We start from the raw sequence: 26,614 nt of genomic DNA, 5'->3' as shown, positions 1-26,614 counted from the left end.
TTTTGTTTCCAGGAGAGCCAAAGCCTTATTTTCTAACCATGTTTACCTCACTTGGGAGTTTATTCTAAATGTGGTGCTATTAAGACTGCATAAATTTAAGCCAGGTGTGGTCTATGGCATGCTTAAAATGTATATCTAATTTGTTTATACTAGTGAATTGGGCAGGAGGTAAAAAGCGTATTACTTCTGGACACAAACAGAGGGCTTAGCTGTATCTAGTGCAGCTGAAGTTAATGAAACATTTCAGCCCGAGGGGCAGGGACCTCTGCCCGAAGGAGCTGCCCTGCCTGCGTTAACGCCTTCAGCGTGATGGGTTTGAGGAGCAGCTGGGTTAGAAGAACTGGCTGCAGGTCTGCCGTGTGGTGCATCCATCCCACGGCCTGCAGAGCGGCCCCGGTGCTTGAGCACTTGGCTGGGATTAAGCCGCCAGGAATTCGGAGATCCCACTGACTTCAGCGCTGGGATTTGCCTTTATCCTTTTAAGAGGGCTGTTATTACTGTCATGCTCTTCGCCAGGATGGATTTGGTCAGAAGATTGCAGGCTGCCTTCCCGCCCCAAACAGTTCGTGTTTGCTGCCCATAAGCGGGCACCCTCTGTGCACCCCTTGGCTCCCCCTCGGGACTGGCCAGAGCTGGCGAGCAAACAGGGCACGGAGAGCCCTCCAAGGGTTAAACGCAGATGTTTGCTGGCCAGAGCTTAAGGCCCAAGCTTGCCTGCATAGCCGTAGTCTCAGCAGAGATGCCCTGCCTTCTAGAAACATTTGAAGGCATTGCGTTATTCCTGAGCATGGGAATTCACAGGCGTTTTCATTAGCCTTCATGAGGAGCTGTAAGCTGCAATTTGGATTCTGTGCAAAACCCTCTGAGCACAAAGCCTTGTGCCAAGGGCTAATGTTCGCTCCTGCTGCAGACTGAAGGGTACGTTTGCAAGCAACAAAGGAGGAGAAGGCATTCATCTCCTGCGTGGTTTATAGATGCCACTTAGCATCCCAGTCTCTGACTTCCAAGAGCATTCTTGCTTCACTGCAAAGCCTGTGACAGAAAATTGGATTTCTCTGAAGTATGAGGTGTTCAAAACACTCATTGCTTCTGTCTCACTTGAAAAACATCTCCCTCTCAGCCCCGAGATATATTAATATCCTTCCCCTGTCACTTCTCCCAAGTTCAGCTACAATAGGAATGAAATTCAGTGGAAGCTGCAAGCACCAGACCATCCTTGTCAAGAGATGGCAACAAATTTTTATGGAGCAAGTTGTATTTAATCAGCTTTTTTTTTTTTTTTTTTTTGGGAGAATCACAGGTGGTTTTCTTTCCCCCCTCTTCTCTCTCTAAAGTGAAATTAAGTTCATTTCAGAAGTGAATGAACCCTCTGTGTTTGCTTGGTTTAGTGCTGATGGGGCAAGTTGAGCTAGGGTTGGACCGTGCTGGTCCTCACCTTGAACACAGAAAATGGAGAGCCCGGCAGAGCACAGGTGTCTGTGATGGAGCCGTGGTGCATCTCACGGTGCTCTGTCAGAAGCAAAATCTAAATTAAGCTGGAGGAGTTGGTGGGTCTCTCTAGCTGAGGAGACGAGCAGGAAGACTTGACTCTAGGAGGAGCACAGCCGGGAGGGCACTGCGGAGTGACTGTAGGATTTGCCAGACGTTCTTTTTTTAAAGCTGCAAAATTTGAAAATCAAATTAATAGGCTCCTTGAGTCATTCTGTGAAACCTGTAGCAAGCTGTGAAATTTTTACTCAACGTATAAACTTCTGTGCTTGTTGTTTGGGCTATTTTTCCCCCTACAGAGAGGGGAAAAGAGAGAAAAGTGAAGGTCATCTCACAAAACTGGCACCTGAACTGAGGGAGGCATCAACATGGAATAACTCCTGTGCACACATGGATCTGCTGAGAAAACTGGGGTGGTGACACAAGGGGATCTGGGTAAAGAAAAACGATCTGATTCATTAGTGTTTTGTCGCTGTTTTATGCTGTTTTAGCTCATATCCTCACAGTAATATTTGAACTCTTTTATAAGATCAAAATTTTGAGTTTCATATACCATAAACCATTTTAAAATTTTTGCTAGAATGGGGAAGAAAAAATGGTGCATGGAGCTGAGTCCTTGTGAAGGATCTTTGTATGTTTTCTTGGGATGCAGAAACAGAGACTGGGAGTAGCCCCCATTCCTTCCATCCTTTTTGTCTCTATGTTCCCCCTTGTTTCAGAGAATCAGGACTACCTGAGGGTCACTAAAGCCTTCTTGTTTAGAGCTCTTACAACCCACAAGACTCCTTTTGCCATTTCTTCCCTTCTCCCGGGCCCTTCTTCCACTTTAAATTCCCTGCCTGCCAGGAGATACCTCATGTTTTTCAGCAAGGCTTTGCTTTGGGCTAGCACTGACAGCAAGCCTGTGATATTCAAAACCTCCCAAGGGGCCTGGATGTTATTTCGTGGGGAGTCTCTATTACTCAGGATCTATAACAGCCCAGCCCAAGACCTACATATTTTATTATTATTATTATTATTTATTTATTTATAGGAAATGGAACGATTTTCTGGGGCTGCGTGAAGCTCAAGCAGGTGGGGAAATGGGGCTGGGACTTGCTTGCCATGCAGGGTGCGTGTAACCCTGCAACCCGGGTGTCCACGTGGCAAACCAGTAGCCATCCCCTCGAGGCTGAAGCTGAACAAGCATTCAGCAACTTTAGTGAGTATTCGAAACTCTTGGACCAGCTGAATTAATGTGGTATTTCAACCTTCCCTCCCCCCTCAAGCTCATGCATGGGGTTTCTGGTACTCGTTGTGCCCTGTGGTGACGGAACACAGCAAGCAGGCAAAGCATCACGCCGTGACAAGGTCACAGAAAGCCAAGGTGAGCCCCACGCTTTTACATAAGTGAAATTCAAATTTAGTTTAAAAAATAAAAATGAAAAAGGGCCAGGGTTGGAGAATACTTCTGTTCTTTTTCTCTGTCTTGTTTGTCCCACTATACTCATTATTCTGCTTTCCTACATGACATCTGTAGGAGTCCAGCTCCTATCCCAGGGGCACAGCAAATCTTTCCTGGCATGATACAGAAACGCTGTTGGAGGACTCTTTAAGCCAGATGGAATTGGTTCAGTTTGAAATAAGTCTGAGGAATAACGCTGTTTGGTTAACATTAAAAACAAAAACGAAACAAAACCCAAAACTTTTGTCCTTTGCTATCAATAGCTCTGTCCCTTTCTCAAATACCACTGCAGGATTTCCATGCCATATGCAAGGCTCTCCCTTCCACATGGGGGAAAATTAAATTCTTCTAGTAAGAAGTGTATTTTATTCCACTTGTGTCCTCCGACTTACTCTAAGAATGAATGCTGTGAACAGTGTATGCTGTGGAGTTCAAGGGGTCAGTCTGAAATGCCACACAGGTGCAGGTAATTGGGTCCAGGGTTAAAGGAGTGTCTGCCCCTGATGCTCACTCCTTCCTGAACTCCTTTCGTGTCCCACCGGGGCTAGAATTAGAAGGGTTCCTTGTTTAGCTGAAGAACATGCAGCCCATGGCTACTGCTTTCCAGCTAAAGTTTTACCCAAACCAGTGGCATAGTGCAAAACAACTGATCAGTGGTTTGCATCACATCAGAGCTGTGAATCCAAGTGGCCAAAACATGCTCACACAGCTTGTTTTGCTGCTTTTCCTGGGAGAAAAATAATTTTCGATAGGGTGGCAGCTGGGGGAGGGAATACCTCGAAGCCTTGCATCTACATCACTCAGCCTTTGGCTTTAATCAATCCTCCAAGGGGCTGAGACGAAAGTTAAAACAGCTGGAGCCCCAGTTCCGGTGGTATTCCTGAAGGTAATTAAGCTCTCATTTGCAGGATTTGAAAAGTGCCTAACTATATCCTCTGATAATTTCAAAAATTTGGCCATGGTGTCCATTGCAGATGAAGGAAAACCTTTTATTTTATTTTATTATTTTTTTTCCCCCAAACCCAGCTGGTCCTTAAATGAGAACAACCCCCATGACAAGTTTGCATTTGAGGGGAAAAAAAAGAAATGCATAATTCAATTATTGCAGGAAAATACTGCCTTGGCATCACTTTCCTCTAGGAAACAGCACCTGAAAGGCCCCAGAGATGCTTTTGTGCAGAAAGATGCTGCCATAGCTATGAACAATGGCTTGTAGGGAAACAAGTCTGAGAGACAAGGCTTCAAATTACCCTGCATCTTGTGCTAAGGAAAACAAAAAGTAGCCTCAGGTATTTCTGAAAAGAAAAAAAAAAAAAAAAAAAATAGGAAATATAGGGATAGGGAAGGTGGGAGTTGGAGATGAGGGCTATGAAATGCACTTATTTCAATCTTGTGAAGTACCATAGCATATCAAAACACTTCATTGAAAATCAGGAGAGATGGATTTTGACACAAATGTGTCTTCTGAATCATCCAGATGCACTTCTCCCTGCCGACATTATTCATAGGTGAACTTTGAGAAGTGCTGGCCTCATCAAAATGGAAAACCAGATCACTCCTTCCCAGCTCCAGACAAGCTGAGCTCTGAAGCAAAATATATGCTTAGATGCAGGAATATGAACTTTGATGAACTTACAGGACTGGATGGACCTCCAGAGACCAGCTACTGATTTATTTATTTATTTTTTCTAAGAGTCTGTGTGGCTTTACAAGGAAAATGTAATTTTGTGTTACTGAAATATAATAAATCTCTTTGTATTTCAGACAGGCCCTGGCTTTACCAGCTACTATTGCAGAAATCACTAGAGTGCTTGTAGCTGAGGATTTAAATGGAAGATGAGTTGTAACCATTCAGCAAACTCAGCTTTTCTTTCATGCAACGTATGAGATATAGCTAGAACAGAGGCAGAGCTCTCTTCTAATCTCACCAGGAGTCACGTTTTAACCTGGAAAACCAAGTTATTCCCAACACACTAACTGTGCAGTTTCTGGTGGTGTCAGGCAAGGCTTTCAGCTTCTTAATTTTCTCCTTCTGTTTTCCAAATGGGTATCTTCTGTGGAGCTACAACCGAACGTGACCTACACCAAAAGTGATCAAAATGCTGCCGTGCTGCTCCAGCGGCGGAGAGGATTGAGGGAGGGAACTGAGGAGATGGAGATCGAATCATCAGGAGCTTCAACACCATCTAAAGCTACCCTGGCCTAAGGGGACGGCCACCTAGATGAAAGGTACTGTATCTTCACCTCTCTGTATTACATTGTGATGTTGCAAGGTTTGTGTCTATTTGTCTGCATTTATAACAACAATTTTCTGTTGTTTTGTTTTTTGTTTTTTTTTTTGGATGTGTCTGTGGAAGGATTATAATAGAGAAAAATGAGGAAATATAGGATTATGTTTTGAGCTCAGTCCTCAAATCAACAAAGGAATAAATCTGAAAATGATTCAGCTAGATTGTCAGCCTGCAAAATAACCTATTTTACCATGAAAACGCTGCACAGCATTCCCTGAATATATACATTTGATTCAAAATCCACAAAATCGTGCTCTGATCTGGTACAGGAAAGGTTTTTATGACTCTCTTTTCTCCGATGTCCACGTCTGGAGTGGACCCGCAGGTACCTAACGTGTAGGTGAACAACCATCTTCCTGGGCTGTCTGCTCAGTGGGTTCATTCTTACCTCTGGTGTGGCTCTATGGTGCACCCCATCCCAGTCAGACCCGGACCCTAAATCTAAAATTCAGAAAGCTTTAGAGCCTTTCACCAAACCTACAGAAAATCTGTGTTCATTGCCGGTAGCGTAGGACCTCTGTTCCTTCAAAACCACAGCTAGCAGCAATGCACCAGGGCCCCTGCCTCTGCTGACACTCTTGGTAAAGAAGAAAAAAAAAAACATTTCTCTGTTGACATCAGTGCAGCAAGGAGTGGGCCCAGCTTTATTCACACCCACACAACATGCTTAATTAGAAACTATTTTCCTCCAAGAGCAGACACTTGAATTCTCTGAGATGTTGCACAGAGCTTCGAGGGGGAGGTACCAGGGGCTGGGGGTGCTGCAGCTAGGAGGAGGCAGATAGCTGTTGGAGGAGAAATTAGGGCCTCAGCTCAGGGTAATTTTGTAATGATCCATAATCAAAGGCTATTTGAACGTTCTTCGGATACTTTCAGAAGCGTTTTCCATCACTTTCCAGATGGATTTGTCTTTAAATCTATTTTCTCCCCAGAGGTAGCAGGGGCCTGAATTTCCCTGCATAAGGCAAGCTACCTGAATGATGAGGAGGAGCCATCTTGTGCTGAAAGTCACTTTTCCTCTCGATTTCTCTTTTTTTAGCCCGTCATGAGCATTTTCCATCAAGTGCTTTCAGCCCTGTTCCCGGGGAAATGGGCGTAGTTGTTTATTAGTATTATAAAGAACAGGTTTATGCCCGACTGAATTAGCAGAGCCTGCGTCCACAGCCTCCTTACAGCTTGGCCATCAGGATTTATGGAGGAGGCATTAACCACTTGCCTTGTATGTACAGTCGCACGAAATTACTGCAGATCACAGCCCATGTGTGACAGCTTAATGGCAGTGCTAAACTGCAGTTAAAGGCAGAGACTTCACAAGAGCTGTCCTAATTCATACCCTAATTGCGTGCCGGGAGGTTTGCGCCTCTAAGTGCTGTCATGGCTCGCATGAAGGCGAGCAGCTGAGTGTCCCAGCGTGTCCGTCCCAGCTCTTGGAGCACGTGTGGGGTGAGGAAACCTGACCAAGTGCAAGCACTGTGCCTTGTTTAAGGTGCGAGAGGGCCTTGCTGGGACCTGGTAACACTTTAAGCCTTCTTATTAGACTTTTCGAAGCACATAAATGCAAGCACATGTGCATACAGACCCCCAGCAATTTCTGAAGGTGTGTGCTAGGTGTGGTGGGAGAAGCTGGTGGCTGGGAGTTGCCTAAGGGCAGCAGTGGGGAATCCGCAGCGATAATGAAGAGAGGGAGCTGTGCGGAGGCTCCCCGAAGCGCTCGAGTGCCCGCTGCTTTATTGGAGCCCAGCGCAGTCCTTCCTTCTGCTGCTTAATCCATTTTGATTACTCGATAGCTGACTAAAATTGAGTAAAGCTGTCACTACCGGCAGTGAAGATTAAGATGTGCTGTGCTACTCGTGGTTATTTTCGTTTCAATTTGGAGGATAATGCAGTGCCTCGGCACACTGGGGCTATGCCTAAACCTCAGCCTCCCCTTCCCATCTGCCTGTCCCTTGGCTTCACCTGGCCGAGCAGGTGAAATGGTGAAAACATTTGGATTTTTGCATTAGAATGTGCATTTTAAAGTTAGTTTAGTAAAGCGTACTGGCATACTGAAGTTTCTTTTTGCAAAGAATTCAGAGTTTTGCTCAAGCATGACTGTACGCATTGATGATTAGTTCAAGATACGGAAAAAAAGATACAGTTTGCAGAACGTAGTATCTGTGGTTAATTACAGGCGTGTTTTTTTTCAGGGAAGGCTATTTTTTTTCCATTACAGCTTTGATGCTCCTATAGTGTACTTCTTTTCCCAGTAGTTCTCAAGCTAACATGTCCAATTAAAATAAATAAATACATAAAAACATTCCCAATTTTACTGAACTCATAATTGCCATACCTGAGCATATTAAAGGGCACAGTATCTGCAGTAGTTTTTTACTTTCAGCAGAGGAAAACCTGAGTAATTCATGTAACATTCAACTTCATACGCATCAGTTGATGGGATGCATACTAAATGCATTTTGCAGTATGGAGAATGTACATCCTATCCTATAAGGCAAGTTCCTATATGTTTTACAAAGACAAACTCACTTCCAGGGGGATGACTCCTAAATGAGGAGAGATTATTTAGTAGTATCTTGTGTCTGAAACCTGACCAGCGTACGAGCCTAGCGCTGGATTTCTGGCCTGCTTTAATTTTTTTCTTTTTGCTTGGCTGAGGGTTGTTCTCTTCCTCCTGACTACTTGTTAGGCTTTATTTTTTTCTGTTGTGCTTTTGTGTAACTACTGAGGAAGGGCACTGTGAGTCCATTGTAGGGTTTCTGGCACGAGGGGAAGCTGAGCATGACTGCAGCTTTAATATGCTATCATATTATAATGAGGGTTTTGTAATCGGGAGCCTATTACAGAGAGATTTTTCAAGATACAGCTAAAAACGTCCAGGTTGCAAAGAAGCTTAAAAGCAGAGTTAAGGCAGTCTGCTGGAATTGTACTTGGGATAGCTTTAACTTCATGGTGACGTCTTTTGGCTTGTGCCTCTTTGAAAAAGGCTGAACCATCAACCCCATTGCAAGAGTCTGGGGAAATCCAGGCCTGCGTTCCCATCAGAGACATGCATCCACTTCCAAGCTACCCCACAGCCAAGACCAACAGGGCCTTTTTATTTTGGGGAACCATATAATAAAGGCTGTAGTAGTCGATGTGCTGTAGGAGTGAGTTGTGTCCCTGCGGTGGCAGCCTGTGATTAGGAGGAGCCGGGTTTCCTCCTCAGACAAGGAGAGAGCAGAAGGAAGCCGTGCTCCTCACACAGCGTGATCAGGTTACTGGCTGTGCAGCACATCCAGGGCTAAGCAACCACTCCTGCTGATGCTGCAGTCCCAGCAGCAACCCAGAGTGAAACCCCAGCCAGCAATCAATGCATGAATCAATGTAGCTAATTTTCTTTTATTATTATTATTATTATTATTATTATTATTATTATTATGCAATGAAAACAAATAATCGGATGCCAGGAAGAGCTGCTTGATCCAAGGGCTACACTTTCTTCCTCCTGATAAAGACATCAGTGGCTCCCCCCTTTTTTGAAGTAGTTATTGAGCAGCTCAGTGGGATGCTCTGAATAGTGCTTGCAGGGAATTTATTCTACTGGAAAACTTACTATTCCTAAAGACTGGAAGTGCAGCATTAAAAAATCACTAAACCAGCACCAGTTACCCAAGACAATGGGAGCAGCCAGGTGTTCCCCTCTGTTCCTGATGAGCAAATTCATGCAGAGAAGTTAAGGGGCCTGCCCAATGTGCCTTCTGTGGGGAGCAAAGCTTTGTGGGCCACTCTACCTTCCCAGAAATAAAGATGCTCTCTAAAGATGTAATAAACAACGAGAAGTTCCTACTTCCAGTGAGATATGCTTGATTTTGTTCCTGATACTTACCACGAAAGCTCTGATTTAAAGGATTACTGGGAATGTGGACAAGGGGAAAAGTCCTGAATACTTCTAAACTGACTCAATGCTTGGTTAAGGCCAATCTGTCAGTTGGATGGGTTGTTATCAACTGAATCTTAAGCTGATTTACAGCCTTGGCTCCTCCAGTGCTTCAAGAACTGGAAAAAGCAGCACTTGAAGCTTACTGCTAAAGTTGGCCTGCTGAGTTACTGAACTTTGAGGAAGATGGTAACGGGATAAAGGATTGTTTATCTTCTTCTTCATCGAAGATTTATGAAGGTGGCTTTGTAACAGAAGACAAAATTACTAGTGGGAGTTAAAAATACAGTCATCCTCAGATAGATTATGAAATTGCAAAATCCAGAGATGGATAACCTGAGTGCAGGTTGGACAGATTCTTGAAATAAATTTTTAAAAAGGGGGGAGGGGGATGTGAGAAGGAAAAGGAAGGGAAGGGAAGAAGAAAGGAAAAGAGGAAAAGAGCATTTTTAGATCGATGGGGGTGCTTCAAAGTAAAATGGCTGAAAAAAGTAGTGGGAAGAACAAAGGATATGAAAGGAGGATGGCTGTGTAGCTCAGAGAGAAGGGTCCTTTAGGCAACATTTATGTTTGTATATCAGATGAGGAATAGAAGATTCATGGGACAAAAATTACTCCTTTTTTTCTGCTTTTCCAAATTCAGACAACACAGATGAACACAGTCATTGTTCCAAGCGAGCTGCAAGGAATAGATATCAGCCAAGTGTCTAAGATGAGGAACTCAACAGTGCCATTTCCAGTCCGAGAGAGGAATGAGAAAGTAAGTTGGGGGTGCTGTGGGAAAGCATTTGTGTTATGTGGTAGTTATCTCTTCCAAGCATGGCTCTAAGATGGAGTTTTCCATAGGACAACATCCCAGCCATGAGAGTTTCCAATCTATTTTGGTTTAAGTGGCAGTGAGTTTGTCTGTTGTGGGGGTTTTGAAAATCTCCGTATCAGAAGGTAGATCTGATGAGCAGTGTGTGGATATTCATGCATGCAAATGAGAGGTTCCTATGTCTTGCATGAGTGTCCCTCCAATTGGCCACTGCCTGATGTGTGGTACACCTCTCCCCTTCTTCAATTTCATATAATTTTGGTTCAAGACCACAGAGATGCTGCCAGTGAGGGTTTCACCACAACCAACGTTCAAGCACAAAGGGTCACTTTTGACTCATCATGCAATTTTGATGAAAAAGGCAGTTAGAAAACTCCCAAGCCCAGCTGTCATTTCAAATGTCATTCTTTCTGAAGGGGAAAAGCTTTTTGGAAAAAGGATTATATTTTTGTTTTACCTACAGCCTCTGAATGTGTGTGTGCTTCCAGAGATAGAACCCCTTCAAATGAGAATGCTTCTTGTGAGCCATCACAAGCTTCATCCTAGGTTGTATGGACTGCCTTGTTTCAGAAACATGCAGCAATTGCTGGCAGAGCTATACTGAAATCCAGGCTTTGGCACAGCAGGACATTGAGTTTAGAGCCTTAAGCATACACCTGAAATCATTAATGATTGTGAATTATTGAGGAGAAAGGTAGGCAAAACCAGACTTTATTAAAGACAGCCACAGAAATTGTTCTGTTCTGCTACTGCAGGCAGAAACCGGAGTTACCTTCCCATTGGGTACGGCAGCATCAGGTGGTTAATAGAGCAAAATAGAGTGAGTCTTCACATCACACTTACATGGAAACCCCATCATAACTTTCGGCAAATCTTGCTGTTTCAAAAAGAAGGAAAGAAACAAAAAACACACAAAAAACACATTGACTTAGTACATTGTAATTTAGAGGACCTCCAGAGAACAGGTCCAACAGTTTCCCAAATTCAAGCTACTCTAGCTGCTCATTAAGGACACTACTTGGATCACGGACGCTGCCAGAGGTGCCGTTTTGGACATGAAGGTGCTAGCATAATTTTAGGAACAGCTGTAGGGAGAAATGGAAACCTCTATTTCTGCAATCAGTGCAAGTATATAAGTGGATGTTGGAGTCCTGAGTGGAAAAACACAATGTTTTACTTGCTTTTCCTCTTTCTGCTCCTTTCTTGGATGTGAAACTATCCATAAGTTTTGGTTTAGCAGCTAGTGAATAGGGCTCTATGAGTACAGTATATATTTTTTACAACTGTAACTTGTAGAAAGGAAACATAAACCTGGATAATTCTTAAAGAATATATTGTAAAATTTCCAATTATTTTGAATTGCAAATTTTATCAGTTACCAGTGGATTAAACTGAGTTTTTTTCGAAAGGGCAGAAGTAGAGGCTGGAACGGAAGAGAACTAGATTAAAGAATATTCAGATAAGATGGATGTAGTGCAGTCAGCAGGGCCTGATGGAGTTCACCCCTGAGTACTTAAGGTGCTGTCTGAAGCAATCTCTGAGCCATTAGTGATTATCTTTAAGAACTCATGGAGGAGAGAGGAGGTCCCTGAAGACATGAGAAGGGCAAACAGAGTGTATTATGTTTTAAAGAGGGGAGAAGGAGGACCCTGGGAATTACAGACCTGTCAGTCTAACTTAGGTCCTTAAAAGATACAGGAACAAATCATTACACAATCAATTTGCAAGTAGCCAGCTGATATGGTGATAAAAAAAAAAAAAGAGAGAAAAAAGAAAGAAAACATAGACTTGTCAAGAACAATTGATGTCAAATCAATCTCATTTCCTTCTTTGTCACAGTAGCTTGTCTAGTGAATAAAGAGGAAGCAGCAAATGCAACAGTGCTTGATTTTAGTAACACTTTTTGACATATATGACAGGCTAAGGAGTATGGTATAGATATAATTACAATGGGGTAGGTGCATAGCCTGTTGAAAAATAGCTCTGTAGCAACAGCTAGTGCTGGATCACTGTCAGGGAGGATATTTCAAGTATGCAATTCAGCAGCTTGTCTTATACCCAGGTTTTAATAAATATTTTTTATTGGAAGCTGAACAACAAGCAAACAAGTGCAACCTGTGGATGGCACAATTAGGAGATACCGAAAGACCAAGGAGGCCAGGATTTGAACTTGAAATAATCTTTACAGCTTGGGGAAATGATTCTGAAATATTACAATGAAATTCTCTCAGGAACAGTCCAAAGTGCTGTACCTGGGAAGACGAGATGCAGAGACATGATGTGGGGCGGTGGTGGCTGGGGAGAATAACTAGGCAGCAGTATGTTTGTAAATGACTTGAGGATTGCAGAGAATCATGAATTAAATGTTCTAGGTTGTGTGAGGAGTGCCATCCTTGAGACACAGCCTATGATTACTTTCCTGTCTTTGCTTCACTTCTGGTACTGCATCCATTTGTGCGTGCCACCTTTTGATGCAAACGAAGAGGAAACAGAAAATACAAGGAAACAGAAAACACCAGGAAAGCAGTAAGAGCGCAGAGTGCTGAGAAGCACGAACTGCGAGGAGATGCTGAATTGGGAATTGGGTTTGTTTACTTCAGGAAAGAGAAGGCTGAGAGAGAAATATGACAAGACTTCCAGTATATGTATGTGTGTGTGTGTGTATATATATACGTAAGTGGTGGCTGTGAACAAGACAGTGATCAATTGTTCTCTTTGGTCACAGAGAGGATAACAAGCAGAAATTATCTTAATTTGCCACTTAATGTCAGGGTGAGAAGAGTTGGCGCTGTCATGCAAGGATGCTCCTTGCTGTTGTGTTTTTTTTTTTTTCCTTTTCTCTCTTTCAGACAAGTGAGACAGTGCCTGTTGGGAGGCCCTGGCTCTGTTTCAGTGCAGGGAGCTCATTCCATGAGGTTTCATACAGCCTCACATTTCTGCTCAGAAAAAAAAAAAAAAAAGGCAAAACTGTTCTTATCGCTAGAGTTTCCATTTTAACACTGCTTTGACTATATGCCAGAAATTGTTTGATTTGATGGCCTTACATTGCTCACCACGAAAATGTCAACATTTATTCTCTGTTACCATCCTCTGTACTGAAGATACTGCAGTATTTCAGTTCATAATAAGCCAGCTGGTCCATTACACATACTCTCTTTCTGAACATCAATTACTGCCTGCTTTAGACTCTCCTTCGTTCTCCATGGCAGCATCACTCCAAACCTTATTTCGTGGAAGATAAGAGACAAAACAGGCTTATATAAATATTAAATGAGAATGTTGTGAAAAGAGATTATCTGAGAATCTGTCCCTTGGAGAGAGAAGCAGAGCAGACCCTCGCATTAAAAACATCTTAATGCTGCTCTCCAGCAGAGCACAGACACCCCTGAGTACTCCAGTAATCAGATTCTGACACAGGCAAAGACCCAGGGCTTTTTTGTCGTGTTGCTGGCAGGGATTTCAGTAGCCAGCTCCTGGCTGACCCCAGGGCGAGCAAGAGATGAGGCTGAGGGATCTGTGGGACCAAAATCACTCTGATGGAGGCACAGGGGAGAGCATGGGGACAGCCCCATTCAGGTTGACCCCGTGGTTCAACAGTGTTGACAGCTACCTTGGCGACTTTTTTCCTCGTGTTGTCACCTATTGCAACTCAGCCGGTCCCTTCTTTAAGTGATACATAGGCTACGCCACCGCCGGGAGAAGTCATTGATTATAGGGTACGTTAGCAATAATACCACGGTTAACATGGGGTGGTTTGTTAGAGCGGCGAACACCCTCCGCTTTGCTTTCAGTTATTAATTAACCAACCAGTCATTAACTGCTGCTAACAATTGATTTACAGGGAATTATTGCTTAAATAGCAGGAGGTATTTAAGAGGAAAATAAATTAAAACAAAGAACTGCTGGATCCTTGGGCACAGAAAGGACTCCTTGTAATATAGAGAATGGCTGCTACAGCCCTGTAATTACAGAGTGATAAACAGTCATTGGGAAGTGCGTTCCTTTCCAGAGACAATGACATTATGTCTCCTGGAAAGAGCCCCTTTGTCTGCGCTAATTGAATGATCTGAAATGAATGATGTTATCAGAAACCTAACCCAGGCAACTAATGTTATATTTATGGGTTATCAAAAATATTTAATCGCAGCCACGGTCTCTCCAAGATGTGTCATGGGCACTGCAGCGTCCAAAAGTATGATTGAGGGCTGGTATGGCACATTATCTTAATTATAAAGCAGAATTACAAGTTCTTCCATTGGTTCTGCCTCCTTCCACACTGGCAGAACAAATGAGACCTATTAACCCAAGTGCAAGTGAACACCGCCTCCTAATGACATTTTTTCCTCTCTGTGGGCAGAGAGAAAGAGAGAAAGTGGTTGCATTTTTTTTTTTCCCTGGGAAATAGTGACACAAATCAATTTATGGGGCTCGCAACACGTGCAAACCTCTCTCGCAGCTCCTTCTGCTGAATCTGCCCGTGCCGGTGCCACCAAGGTCAATGTCTGGGTTGATTTAGCAGGCGTCAATGAGCTCTTCAGCCTGCATTTGCCATTTCCAAGTTTAACCGTGTTTCACTGCCCTCTCCTGGAGCCAGAGGTTGAATGCTGCATTTTAGGCCCTTCACTGCAGCATTAGCAAAGATTAATTTCATGTGACGGCAAAGAGAGAAGACTACTGCTCCTTCAGACCTGAGGCTGTGAGACGGACAGAGAAGAGGTGGGAAGGTATTGCTGAAAAAAAATGTGTCCTGTGCTTCGGTTTTTGGGATTGTTTGGTTTTGTGGATACGTGCCAGTTTTTCTCTTCCACATGTCTTTTTAGGATGTGATTTCTGTAAATAGGCTGGCAAAAATCTGACCTGCCCCAGGAGATGAGTAGTGATATGGGGGCTTTGGGGTGACTCCTTGAGGGGCTTCTCAAATCTTCGATCAGGATCTCCATTTTTGTTTGCTGTTTTTGTTCATACATGCTGCAGATATTTCTTCAGTCCTTCAATGAATGCAGGCATTTCTGACCAAAACCTTAAACTCCCAAAGCTTTTCTTGCTTGGCTCCTGATAGTTTGACTGCCATTTTTGTTTTGGGTTTAGATGTGTTATGAACATCTTGGGAAGTCCATAGTGACCTCTTGCCTTTGACATCTCCTCTGCCTTTTCATTCATTTCTATGTACAAGAATATTTAACTTTGTGATTACCTGCAAAATAAACAGCTGCTTATGAAAGGATGTGGAGAACAACTGAAATTGAACGTAACTTGGGGTTTGGGACCTTTTGCATTTCCTTATTCTGGCATTCCTACATGGCTGGATTTCAGTACGTTTCAGTACCAGGAGGTGGCACTGACAATCACAGGGATCTGCAGCAGACCTAAATGGAAAACCAGTTGGTAAAACCTCTGTTGATGCAAAGTATGACTACAGCTGTGTGAGTCTTCGCAAAGGTCTGTACATCTCTTTTGGCTTTTTTTAGCAGCCTGCAGAAGAGTGGGAGACAGTCTCTTTCCAGCCAAAATTCTTAGTTCAGTCCCAAAAAGGCAATGCAGGATTTTTATAGGTTATATGATGTGGAAAGATGAGCTAGCAAGGAGAGTTTCAGTATCGTGATTCCCTACAGTATTTGAGAACATCAGCAAGCTGTTATCAGGTCAGATGTACTTAATCCTTCCAAAACGCACCTGAGATCATTCCGGCACTCCTGGGGCAGAAAGAAATAGGTAACTCTGGCACATTTTTTAGACTGGGAGATCTTTTGTGATGGTTGTAGAGCTGGAGTCAATAAACAGCCTAAATGCCTTCATTTACCTCACAGGACAGCAGTGCTTGGTGGCGAGGTTCAAGAGACAGATACTGAGGCCTGGGACAGTGCTTGGTACCTCAGTGTGGATCAGTAGGTCTATTGGGGCTCTGGTTCGTGGACTGTTGGTACCCTGTCAGATGTCAGGAGGCATCCTAAGAACTGAAAAGTTATTTTTCAACAGTCATGCACGCAAGCAAAGAAATGAGCCAAACTGGCGAATGGAAGACACGAACCATCAGGTGTCGGCCTACCTCGGTTTGGGTGCTGAGGCAAACCGTCATGGTGACACTGCCCAGAACAGTGCTGGGGAAAAAAAGAAAAATATCGGAAGATCTGGAATCACATTTAGGTGCAGGTTCCTCACTCGGGGCTATGAGGAAGGCCAGCAGCGGCCCGCCACTCCTGAGGAAAATGGCTTCCCCTCAGTCTTTCAAGGAGCGAGGAGAGAGACATTTCTTTGAAAAATATGAAGGGTACTTGCAGTAATTCTCGCCTGAAGGCATTTTTGAGATATTGGGAGTACATTGTCCAAATCTCCCCTCAGCCTAAGAAGATTTAAAGCTAAATTTCTGATCTCCAAAGGGAGTTTCCAAGCTGTCAGTGTGAGAGCAAGGGATGTCTTCCTCAAAGCTCACACCAGGGCTTCCTGATTTCATTTCCTAAGACCAATGGGGCATAAACGTGAGGTGTCAAAATAAGACAGCTGTGCACATGCCCAGATGTGGACCTTTCCAGCAGGAAAGCGGCTTCCAGCAATTGGTTTGCCTTGGGCAGACTGAGCCTGGGCACAGTCCTCCACGAGGCCTACCCTGAGATGCCTGAGGAGTAAGACGTAGCAGGAAAACTAAATAAATTATGGGCTATTGGAGGACACAGTATTTTTAGGCAGTTGTTTGTGATGGGTTTTGGTTGGCTACAAAGCCTGTTTCTCATTACACAGCCTGCCCAACACGTGGTGCAAACTGCCTCAGGCCTGGGAGTGAGCAGGTTCTCAGTTTTCCCATTTTAGCTGTCTGTGAGAGTATGAAGGACCCAATACAACTAATAAACCAGTGATTGATTCAGTCTGGCTAGTGACGGTTGCCTCTGATTGTATCACCAGCTCTTCTCAAAACAGTTACCATAGTAATGAAAAATATCTGCAAGGACTCGAAGATTTTTAGGGACAGCAAATGGACAGTATAGTACAAAGAGTATCCAAGAAAGAAGTCATTAGGTGGAGGCTGTACTGAATTGCTTCTCTGGATGCTGTCTGTCTTAGAGAGAAGTAACCACAGGCCCATTCATTTGCGCACCTGATCTTTGCTTTGCACACCTAATCTTTGCTTTATCTACATCTCCCAAGATAGACAGGGATTGCCTGTTGAATTTTGCTTTTGTTTTTAGATAGGTTTTTAACTGAACTTAAAAGAGAGTGCCTTGCCTAAACATTCAGCAGAGTTCATTTTTTATGCAGTAGGAACTGGCCTGCCATTTATTTAATGTCATCTTTCTTTTTTTTTTTTAACGTTTAATCAATATTAATTGATCTTTATTGTTCTTAATTCAACTAAACGAAGTATTGTGTGTTTGAAAAAGCCATTTAATTGATGAGGTAGATATAACAATTACTTTGTTGTTTTACTCTGTTGTTATCTAATTAATGCAGGGTGTTTTATTTGTTTGTTTGCTTTTTTGTATTTTAGTTTTACTTTGGAAGTAAAAATTCAAGGGTCTTAATATTGGGAGAATGAATACATTGCTATGATGTTGAACAAAAGTATTAGGAAAGCTGATAAAATACATGCCAGAGAATTAGTAGCAGCATTTAAAGGAAGCTTATTTAATGTTGCCTCCTGTCAAACCAGGGCTTTTGGTGGATATTGGAGAATTTAGGTCAAGCTACAGCAAAGACAGACTCTGACTAGAGTTTTACAGCAGCTTTAAGACCCCAATTAGACTGTGGGCTTCAGATTCTCGAACGAGCTTTGTGTGAGGTGTTGTGAAATCATGGATAACTCAGGAACCGGTCAGTGATTTATGTTATCTCCTTTCCTCGTTTGTTATTTGAAACACAAAAAGTATTTGTTCACCCTTTCCATTATTCTTGGAGGCTTGATGTGTTTTTAAATCCCTGTTCACAAATATGAATGTTTCAAGGGTCTGATGCTCCCAGCAAGGACCATGAGCAGGAAGGGGCTGTGGGGAGGGTTGTGAGCATCTCTGAAAACGCCTGCGAAGAATTTCCTTGCTCAAAGCAATGTGAAATATGTGAGAGGAGTAGAGAAGAGAAGGCTGACATTTAGATTAAGAATTGTTGACCACCAAGTGTTTTTGGGACTGAATATCTGGCAGCAAATAAGGTGAACTGAAGTGTAGCTTATCTGTTTGGCTGGGTTTCCAGGGCTAACAAGTCACTTATCCAGGAAACAGACTGATTGCTGAGGGAGGAGTGGGGCTGGAAAAATATTTTTTTTACTGAGGATGCTTTCAAAGGTGCTCTTCCCTTTTGCTGATTATTCCCACGCTGCTTTTTCCCCCCTCCGTCTGTGTAAGGCTCACCTACATCTGGGTGCCGGTGTTTGCTCCTGAAGGGTGACATTTTGATGAAATATCAGGGCAGAAGGCTTCACCCTAGCCACGAGATTAGTCTGTAGCTGTCTGGTTTTATCTAGCACCTCGCATCAGAAACTGATTGTTTCACCTACAGGATTTGTTCAAGCTGATTTTATTGGTGGAACTATTGAGGCATTGACAAATAATAAAGAATAACAAAGAAACACAGATTGAAATAACAAATCTTTCCCTCAGCTGGTTTTGTTTGAAACATCTGAGATTATTTCTGCACAAATGGAACTCTCTCATGAAGAAAACATTTCTTAAAGAACAAGAAACACGGTGGGGTATGACACGGAGCTTGAATCTTCAATCCATGCTGGAAGAAAGGCATGCATGCACACTAGTGGTCTCTGTAAATTCTCTGTAGAAAAGTTTTTTTGTAATTTCTTAAGGGATGAAAAAAAAAAGACAGAGAAATTCATCTAAAGAGGATTTAATAGGATGCAAAATATTTGTAGGATTTTTTTTTCAGCCATCTCACAGCATTCATTTACTGTGCTCTGATGTTTAAGTTCTGTATGCAGAAAACACCACTCTTGGGAGTGATCACTTGCTTTCTACGGCTTCTGTCCGCAGGGACTGGGCAGCCTCGCCATACAAGCAATCCAGCTGCACCAGGTCAGTTTGATATTTCAGCAGTAGCTTAAATGGTTATAGCAGCAGCAAAGGAACCACGGGGAACCCCACTCCACACCTTGTTCTTTATCCTAAAACTGCTTGCATAGAGAGGAATGATCCTTCAGAGAGTTAACACTCGCTGTTAAGTGCATAAAGGCGAGGGGGACCTTTTAAATCCAATGTTCACATCTCTATGTACAGATTCTTTTCCCAAAATTAAGATCTTTTGGCCTTGCTTGCAGGAGGCTTCTTCTGTCACCTAATGAGCAAGTGTGAAATACACACGGAACACAAACATGCCCTGGGAATTACCAAAATAAATACCTAAATGCATACATGCAAGCAATGGAACCCTGATTCAGGACACCGCCCAGCTACCTGCAATGGCAGCTTGCCTGAAATAGCCTTGCAATGCTATGAGCAAGCTGCCTGTTGTGTTTTTTGTTTTTTTTTTTTAGAGCCACAGCAAGACTTGCAAGGCGTTGTTTTGAAGTGCTGCTGGCTCTTCCTACAGTTCATCACGGATCTTGTTAGGAAATGAAGGAGAGGAAACTGGGCAACTGCGCTGCTGGGCCACGAGGAAACACACAATGAGCATAATGAAGCCAGCAGCTGCAGGACAATGGGAGCAGGCTGGGGCTATTTTTGTTAGATGGGAACAATCAATCGAACGTGTGAGACCTTATCACGCTCCCTCCCCGCCTTCTCCCCCTTTCTTGAGCACTGGAAATTTTCCCAAAGAGCTTTCCTTTTCTCTTAGTAAAGATGATTACCATCATAATTTTCTCTTTCATCTCCAAGCAGGTTTCTTTTGGAAGTCTTTGATGGCTTCCTCTGAGTGCGGCTATATTGTCTTGCTGTGACAGAGTGATTTGCAGCTGGGTCGCGCTCGGCATCAGGAAACCTGGAACAGTGTTCACCAGCATTTATAAGTAGGTAAGGGTCCCCTAACCTCTCCTTGGCTGGGTGCAAAGGCTGGAAGCATTGCTCCCAAAGTTATCTTTGCAGAAAAAAAAAAAAGAAAAAAAAAAAAAGGAATTTGGACTGGGCAAAGCTCTCACAGATGGAAAATAACAGCAAATGTTTGCATCCTGAGATGCAATGAGAAGAAATAAATACATAATTAAGATACTACTCATTGCTCCAATGTCTGAATTCTCCATCTTCATGACTCCCTTCTAGGAGCAGGCCTTTTAAATGTCACAGCAATATTAGCTCCAGCTTACAAATGGAAAAAAACAGAGGGACATAGACCAATGATTTATGATGTTAAGTGAGATGGAAAGAAAAAGCGTATTTTGTGCGCTCTCTCTAAACAGAAATACATTCTTCCTTTATGCTTGGATTATAAATGTATAACCCCTCCCCAGTCCACTTATGTCTAATTTAAATCTTTTCAATGTCCTGTGCGCCAGTAACAGATATGCTACCTTAGATTCTCATGCTTCATAACTATGAAAGGAATATTAATTGGGAAATGGGCTTTTCTAACATTTGATATTTCATGCATGCACTGCAGCAGCACTTACAGGTTTGCTATTAATACTTTTTATCTTCAGTTCTTCAATGTGTAAGTCTTTCTCCCTTTATGAAGCAGCCTATTAGTCACACACAATCAATACTTTCTGCACTTCCACCTATTATCTCAATGTCACTGAGATCTGGCTAGGGCTTCATACCACAATTCTTGCTACTACTTTAATCTCATTATAATGACGTGTTTACATTGGTAGCAGTTTAATCAAAATTGGATGTGTTTATAACACTTAGTGCAGTTTAGAAACAGCTTAGTTTTACTTTACTACAAAGAAACCACTAAATTGACTGCAATTCCTAATCAATATAGCTATAATTCTTGGAATTTAAATAGGATTTTAAATGGCCTTGCCTGTGCTGCTAAGGGTGACATGGCTGTCCTGTAATTTGTCATCTACAGAATCCATTTCCAAGCAGTCTGTTGTTTCATTCTGCTTCCAGTTATCAACCCAGCAAGATTTACTTCCAGATTCTTAATATTTTTTCCCCCTCTAATTTTTACCATCTTTTCTTCACCTGGATTTGACTGAATGAGTGGTGGCAGTGCATCATGATGGCAAACTGTGAAACATCCTGTGACTGAATCCATCGTTGTAACCCACGTCAGGTATGGCAGAGGAGGAGGTGCTGGTGGGCCTTGGCCGGCAGACTTCTTCCCATTTGGATGAGTTTTGCCATTCTCTTCAGTTTCCAAATATGCTTTTCTGGTCCAGATTTATCTCTACTAGTTCTCCAACTCTTTTTTTTTTTTTTTTTTTTTTTTTTTTTTTTTTCCTGAGATCGAGCTCAATTTCACTGTGAAGAGCTTCAGGTCAAACTCAGCTCATTGCTGGAAGCTCAGATTGCAGTTTTCTCCGAGTGACAAAGTCAGTGCTCTGACCTCACCGGTCACATCTGAAAAGCCTTGGACAGTGCTTGCGATCTCAATTCACAATTTAGGCAAACTATTTGTTCTCTGTTTCAGGCCAGTCTGTAACACTGTGACCCAAGTTACAAGCACTGCAGCATCTCTTTGGCCTTCCATCCTTGAGCAAAGCTTTGGACAGGCAAACACTGATTGATTCATCGGATATAATAGGGTATCCTGATGCAGACCAACACTTTGTAGGCTATGCAAAAGCTCCCCGTGAAATCAATGCCCATCTTGACCCCATTTCTGTGGCTGCCTGGTTTGGTAGTGATGGAGGCTTTTGAGGAGGTGCTGGGCCAGGCCTGGCTAGAGGTGTTTTCTTTGTGGCTGTAGATCCAGTGGACCAAACTGCTAGAAAATTGAGCTTCTAGATAAATAACCCACGTCCAAGTGTTATAGAACTATGCTTATTCTTACTGTGCTCTTTTATCCCCGAGCTGACTCTTTCTGAAGAGAATAAAATAAGTTTCAGGAATGCCTTTTAACAGCTTACGTACTTCCATAATATGGTTTCCCTGAAATAGCTGGAATTGAGCTTATTTCTAGGCCCTGTGACCCTCCCTGGAAAGACAGCTGCCCTCTGACTTTGGTGCTGAATTGCACAGATGCTTGCAAAGTGGAGCCCCGTTTCATCGGTGCTTCTGGGTATTTAAGAGCTCTTTCATCAAGGAGAGATGACAGCTTTCTTTTCAAATCAGCTCATTTAAGGGGAAAAAAAAATAAGAGAGGATAGGGGAAGAAAAAGCTCTCCGCTCACAAAACACAAAACGGCTTTTATCGTGTTGTTGGATACGGGCAATATTTTTAATCTCTTTCTCACAAGCGAGCCTGAGCTCAGGAAACCCAGGATGCCTCCTGAAGACAGAGGTAGCTAACCAAAAGCATCTCCAGCTTTCTCCTGGGATGTGTGGAAGCAGGGAGCTCCTGTTGCTGTGAACACCCGGTGCCTGGCATGGCAAAGACAAGCCATTATCCCAGGGAAGAGCTTGCCAGGTTAGCAGTGGCAGGTTATTAATACTTCTGGTGGCTTCAGGTGCAATATCGGATTTGCTGCCCGGCTGGGGTTTTGCCTAGATGGGCCGTTTTATCAGGCAGCAGATGGGTTGGAAATGGTGTGCTGGGACAGGGCTAACTGACTGGAATGTGAATTCTCTGCTCCCAGATCAGAAAGGGAAAGGGCTGGGGTGGAGGGCAGGAGGGCAAAACTCTCAGCTTTCCCATTTGGGGTGGAAAATGCACGTATATTTTATGGGAGGAAATGAGTTTAATGGCACCGATCATGGATCCTAAAGCAACTCTGATCAGTTGCAGAATGAATTTCCCTAATACCCGCTCCGTGCAAATATTGGGAGAGAGAATTTACGATCTTTGACTGTTTAAATTTTGCGATTCTGATCTAGATAAATAAGGAGCAGCAGGGCATATCGGCTGGACAGAAAATAAAAAAAAAATAAAATTGCATCGATCCAGATTCTGCTATCAGGTAATTGGATCTGCTCTGTGTTTTTGGACTCATGTGGGCAGAAGTTGAGGCTGCCTCTATTGCAGCGAGGTCTGAGAATAAAGCCTTGCTGGAGAGGACTTTGGATTTCTGCTTCGTTCCAGGCCAATCTTTGCGCACCCAAATGAATTCATTTGCAGGGGAGGCAGCAGCTCTCTCCCCTCAGCAACAGCACGTGGCTCTGCAGATGGGCTGTGTGTGTCAATATGGACCTAAGTGTGAAGTCTGAAATGATTTCCCCTCCGTCTTTCGTGACACAAAGGTCTCCTGGGGAAGAACTGGTTACCGAGTCAAAAAAAAAAAAAACCACCCTGTAAATTTTGTGAGGCAGAGCCTGCTCTCTGAAGAGAGGTGAAGCTTTTGTTTCTGGCTGCGCAGGATTGCAAAGCCACGTTTCTGAGCAGAAGCTGGGCCATCTGCGCCTCCAAGCACTTCAGCTTGTATCCCTGGAGCCAGGCTATGTGCTGATAGGAAAAAAAAAAAACTTTTCAAATCCATGGCAGGTTAAAACTGACAGCCCACGGCCTGGCTTGGTGCAATGGGGGTAGCACACGAGCAATTTTTGGGATTACGATTCAGGGCTGAGAGGTTCTTCTTGCTTCCTAATGATCCTATGGAATGTCTGCAGGGGGGAATTGCTGTTTTGGTGGCAGGGATGGAGGGACAAAAGCTGGGTGCCTGTTTCTCAGGGGATGGCATAATTGTACACCAGCCTGTGTTTCTAGTGCTGCAGGCAGTAATGTTTTTAGAGAGCCTTGTGCACCGATGAACTATTCCTAACATTGTTTAATCACTGCATCTGCTGAAATGTGACTGTCAGCTCTCAAACTCTCAAAGGTCACGGCTGCTTTGGGGAGGCAAAACCTGGCAGAGTTTCTACATCGCTGTGTTACGCTAGAGCTTGGCCACCAGACCAGATCTCGGAGTGAACTGTTTTGGACTGGATTCCGTGGCAGCAAACGACCAGGTATTACCAAACTTTTTAATGTCAGAGAATGCAGATCACTGACATCAGCAGTGCTGATCGTTCTCGTGATTGTTTTCTGTGTGGTTGTATGCCGGTGGCAAGCTGCTTGCCTGGGATTGGAGTTGCCAAATTTTGCAGTGATGTGCCAAGTAAAGTATTTGCTAACACTGACTGGTGAATGCCCTGGTGCTGAGGGCATGCAAACGATGTGTTACTTCAATCTCTGAATAGTTTAAAGAAAAATATAGACCTTATGCTATATTATATATGTATTTAATTTATAAAGGCATCTTGCCTGACATTGCTTTACCAGTCTGTGGCTACTATTCATTAAATAATCGACTAAATGGTGGCACCCAAACTTCACCAACACCTTGGTTCCCAAATACTGCTGCCTTTTTGACTGCTGTGAGCTCTGACATGATTGGATGTGCATGATGAAGGGATCTCAAGGTTTATCAGTCAATAATGCAGTGGCATCAGGATGTCTGGAGTGAGCACTGTTAATTTATTTAATGCAATTCCCCTGGATGAGTAAATGCATTTTTTCTGCACACTAGAAGATAATGCTTGATGATAGCTGCACATTGCCATAGAAACTAGGACAGGTTCAGCTGTAAGTCAAAGGTTAATTTATAATTATTTTTAAAATCATCTCACTAAAAGGCATCAGTTTAGACAGATTTTGTCCAAAACATGATTCCTTACAAAAAAAAAAATCTACCCCTCTATTCTAGCTCTTCCAAAAATACATTAACATGGTTCCTGTTTGCTGAAGGCAGATTCTCCATAAGGTGTTATACAAGATAACTGTCTGGTTTTGAGTGTTTGTAGCTATGTTTGCAAATGACAGCGTGACTGACAGCACAAGCTCTCCGTGGGATGGCTGGGGACCAGAGCACGGATGACTCATTGTGTATGATGTTGTTTCACACCAAAGTGTTTGCTCTATATACTGAACATGTGTGCGAGTCAATAGCAAAAAGTTCAAGAGCAAACACAGCTTCGGTGGAAACAAATTCGCGCTGCCTGAAATCATCATGCCCGAGTCAGGAAGCTAATTTCAGCGAGGGCAGCTGAGGAGCAAACACCCATTTACAATCGTCTTTAAAACGAGAGGCTTCCATGGGATGGGTCTCATGTCCTCTGCAGATGCTCGAGGGCCAGGCAAGGTGAGAGGAGAGGCTTGGCATTTCCTTGCAGCAACAGCCAATTTGCTCCTGGTATGGGCAGGAACGAGCTCAGGTCCCTGCTCAGATGTCCCCAGTACAGCAGCAAGAGCCAATAATCAGGTAATGTGTTTCTCTTGCAAACACAGACTTTTGACAAAGGCTTTCTCCCCTGCCTGTCTCCCCAACTGCATTTTCAGCAGACTGGAATGGTTGTTTTCATATCAGGAGCTATTAAATCATTCTGCTGCCAATTAACCCTCCCCTCCAGCCCGTGCAAGTCTATAAGGCGTAATTAAAAAACAAACAAACAAAAAAACACAACAACAAACCACAACTCTTTTTGATTTGATGATGCTCGTGAAGTCCTCTGGGGAGCAGCCCCAGCCTCAGGCTGGCTCAGCGATGCGGAGGTGCCCCCGCAGCTGGCTCGTCTCCTCCCAGCCGAAATAATAAGGGGCCAGGAGAACAACATACGCCAGCTCAGTGCCTCCGGGGAGCTGATGGGACCTCTGGGCCACCTCTCCTCTCGCTAGGAACATCCCTCCACAACGTATGTTGGGGGAATTTAAATCCCGAGGGACTTCTGACTGAGCATATAAAGGCAATTTCAACTGTCTTTGTGCCCCCCTCATGTGAAGATTTCAGGAGGCCTTACTGGGCTTTGAATTTTGTTCATAAATGCCTGTTTTAGGTGAGGGACTGGTTGAGACAGCATTGTGTGACAGGGAGCAGAGGGGTGAGTCTCTCACCAGTGCTTGCATGGAGGCTCTCGTGTGCTGGTATGAGCCCATACCTGGGCTCTTGTGTCCAGGTATGAGCAGGAGCCATCAGAAAGGGACCGTCCATCTCCTGGTGCCACGGGCAGGCCACCAGGCTGCAGCACCATCCCCTGCTCCGAGCTGAGCCGAGGCAGGCGAGCCACCTCCTGGGGAGCTGGGACCAGCCGGGGGGACAGGAGCAGCCTTGAAACACAGCCAGCAGGATGTCCTGCAGACCAAAGGGGTGTTACAGAGCGCAGCTGAAAAGAGGTCCCTCAGTGACTCTTAGAGCGTTTCAGTTCACCCTTAACTTCCTTAAAACGGCGCACAAGTTCTCTCCGGGAAATAAAATGAAATAAAGGCAGAGGCAGGGACGTGCCTTGAAAAGCACGGGCACCTAGGGACCGCTGCCACCTTCTGCAGCCCTGCCTGCGCTGCTTGCAGGAGGCTCGTTATTGCTTTCCCATCTTCCGAAATGTGACACTGCAAAGCTAGGAGGCTGGGAAAACCGCTTTATGATGGCGTTTAAGCATTTGAAACGTGGCTTGTGTGTGTCCAATTTCCCACCAGGCGTGTGTAATGTGTATGGGTGCGAGAGAGCCTCTTGAGGAGCGAGAGGTAGAGCAGTTCTTCCAGCATTTCGTGCGTCTTGTTCAATTTATATTTAACGATACACAGAGTGTTTTTCCACCGGTTCCATTCTTCAGACCAATTTATCTGTTCGTCAGTGGGCACACACGTAAGTGCACAGAGGTATTTGCATGTCAGTAAAGATTTCAGAAAATGTCCGAGCTGCCGTGAGCCTT

At 43.7% G+C, this 26,614-nt stretch overlaps 1 long non-coding RNA gene across 1 annotated transcript in view; it reads left to right on the top strand.

Annotated features, from left to right (window-relative positions):
* The first annotated feature begins 1,297 nt into the window (after positions 1-1,297).
* Positions 1,298-26,614, top strand: part of LOC137856437 (uncharacterized) — a 28,510-nt gene continuing 3,193 nt past the window's right edge. The window contains exons 1-7 of the long non-coding RNA XR_011096443.1: positions 1,298-5,161; positions 9,780-9,896; positions 18,923-18,964; positions 19,423-19,638; positions 19,769-19,900; positions 23,749-23,878; positions 26,379-26,547. This is a non-coding gene — a long non-coding RNA (uncharacterized lncRNA). The remainder of the gene's footprint in view (positions 5,162-9,779; positions 9,897-18,922; positions 18,965-19,422; positions 19,639-19,768; positions 19,901-23,748; positions 23,879-26,378; positions 26,548-26,614) is intronic.

This window comes from Anas acuta, chromosome 4 (genome assembly GCF_963932015.1).
Source record: "Anas acuta chromosome 4, bAnaAcu1.1, whole genome shotgun sequence".
Taxonomy (NCBI): Eukaryota; Metazoa; Chordata; class Aves; order Anseriformes; family Anatidae; genus Anas; species Anas acuta.
Note: the sequence above shows the minus strand (reverse complement) of the source record. Positions and strands in the feature narration are given on the sequence as shown.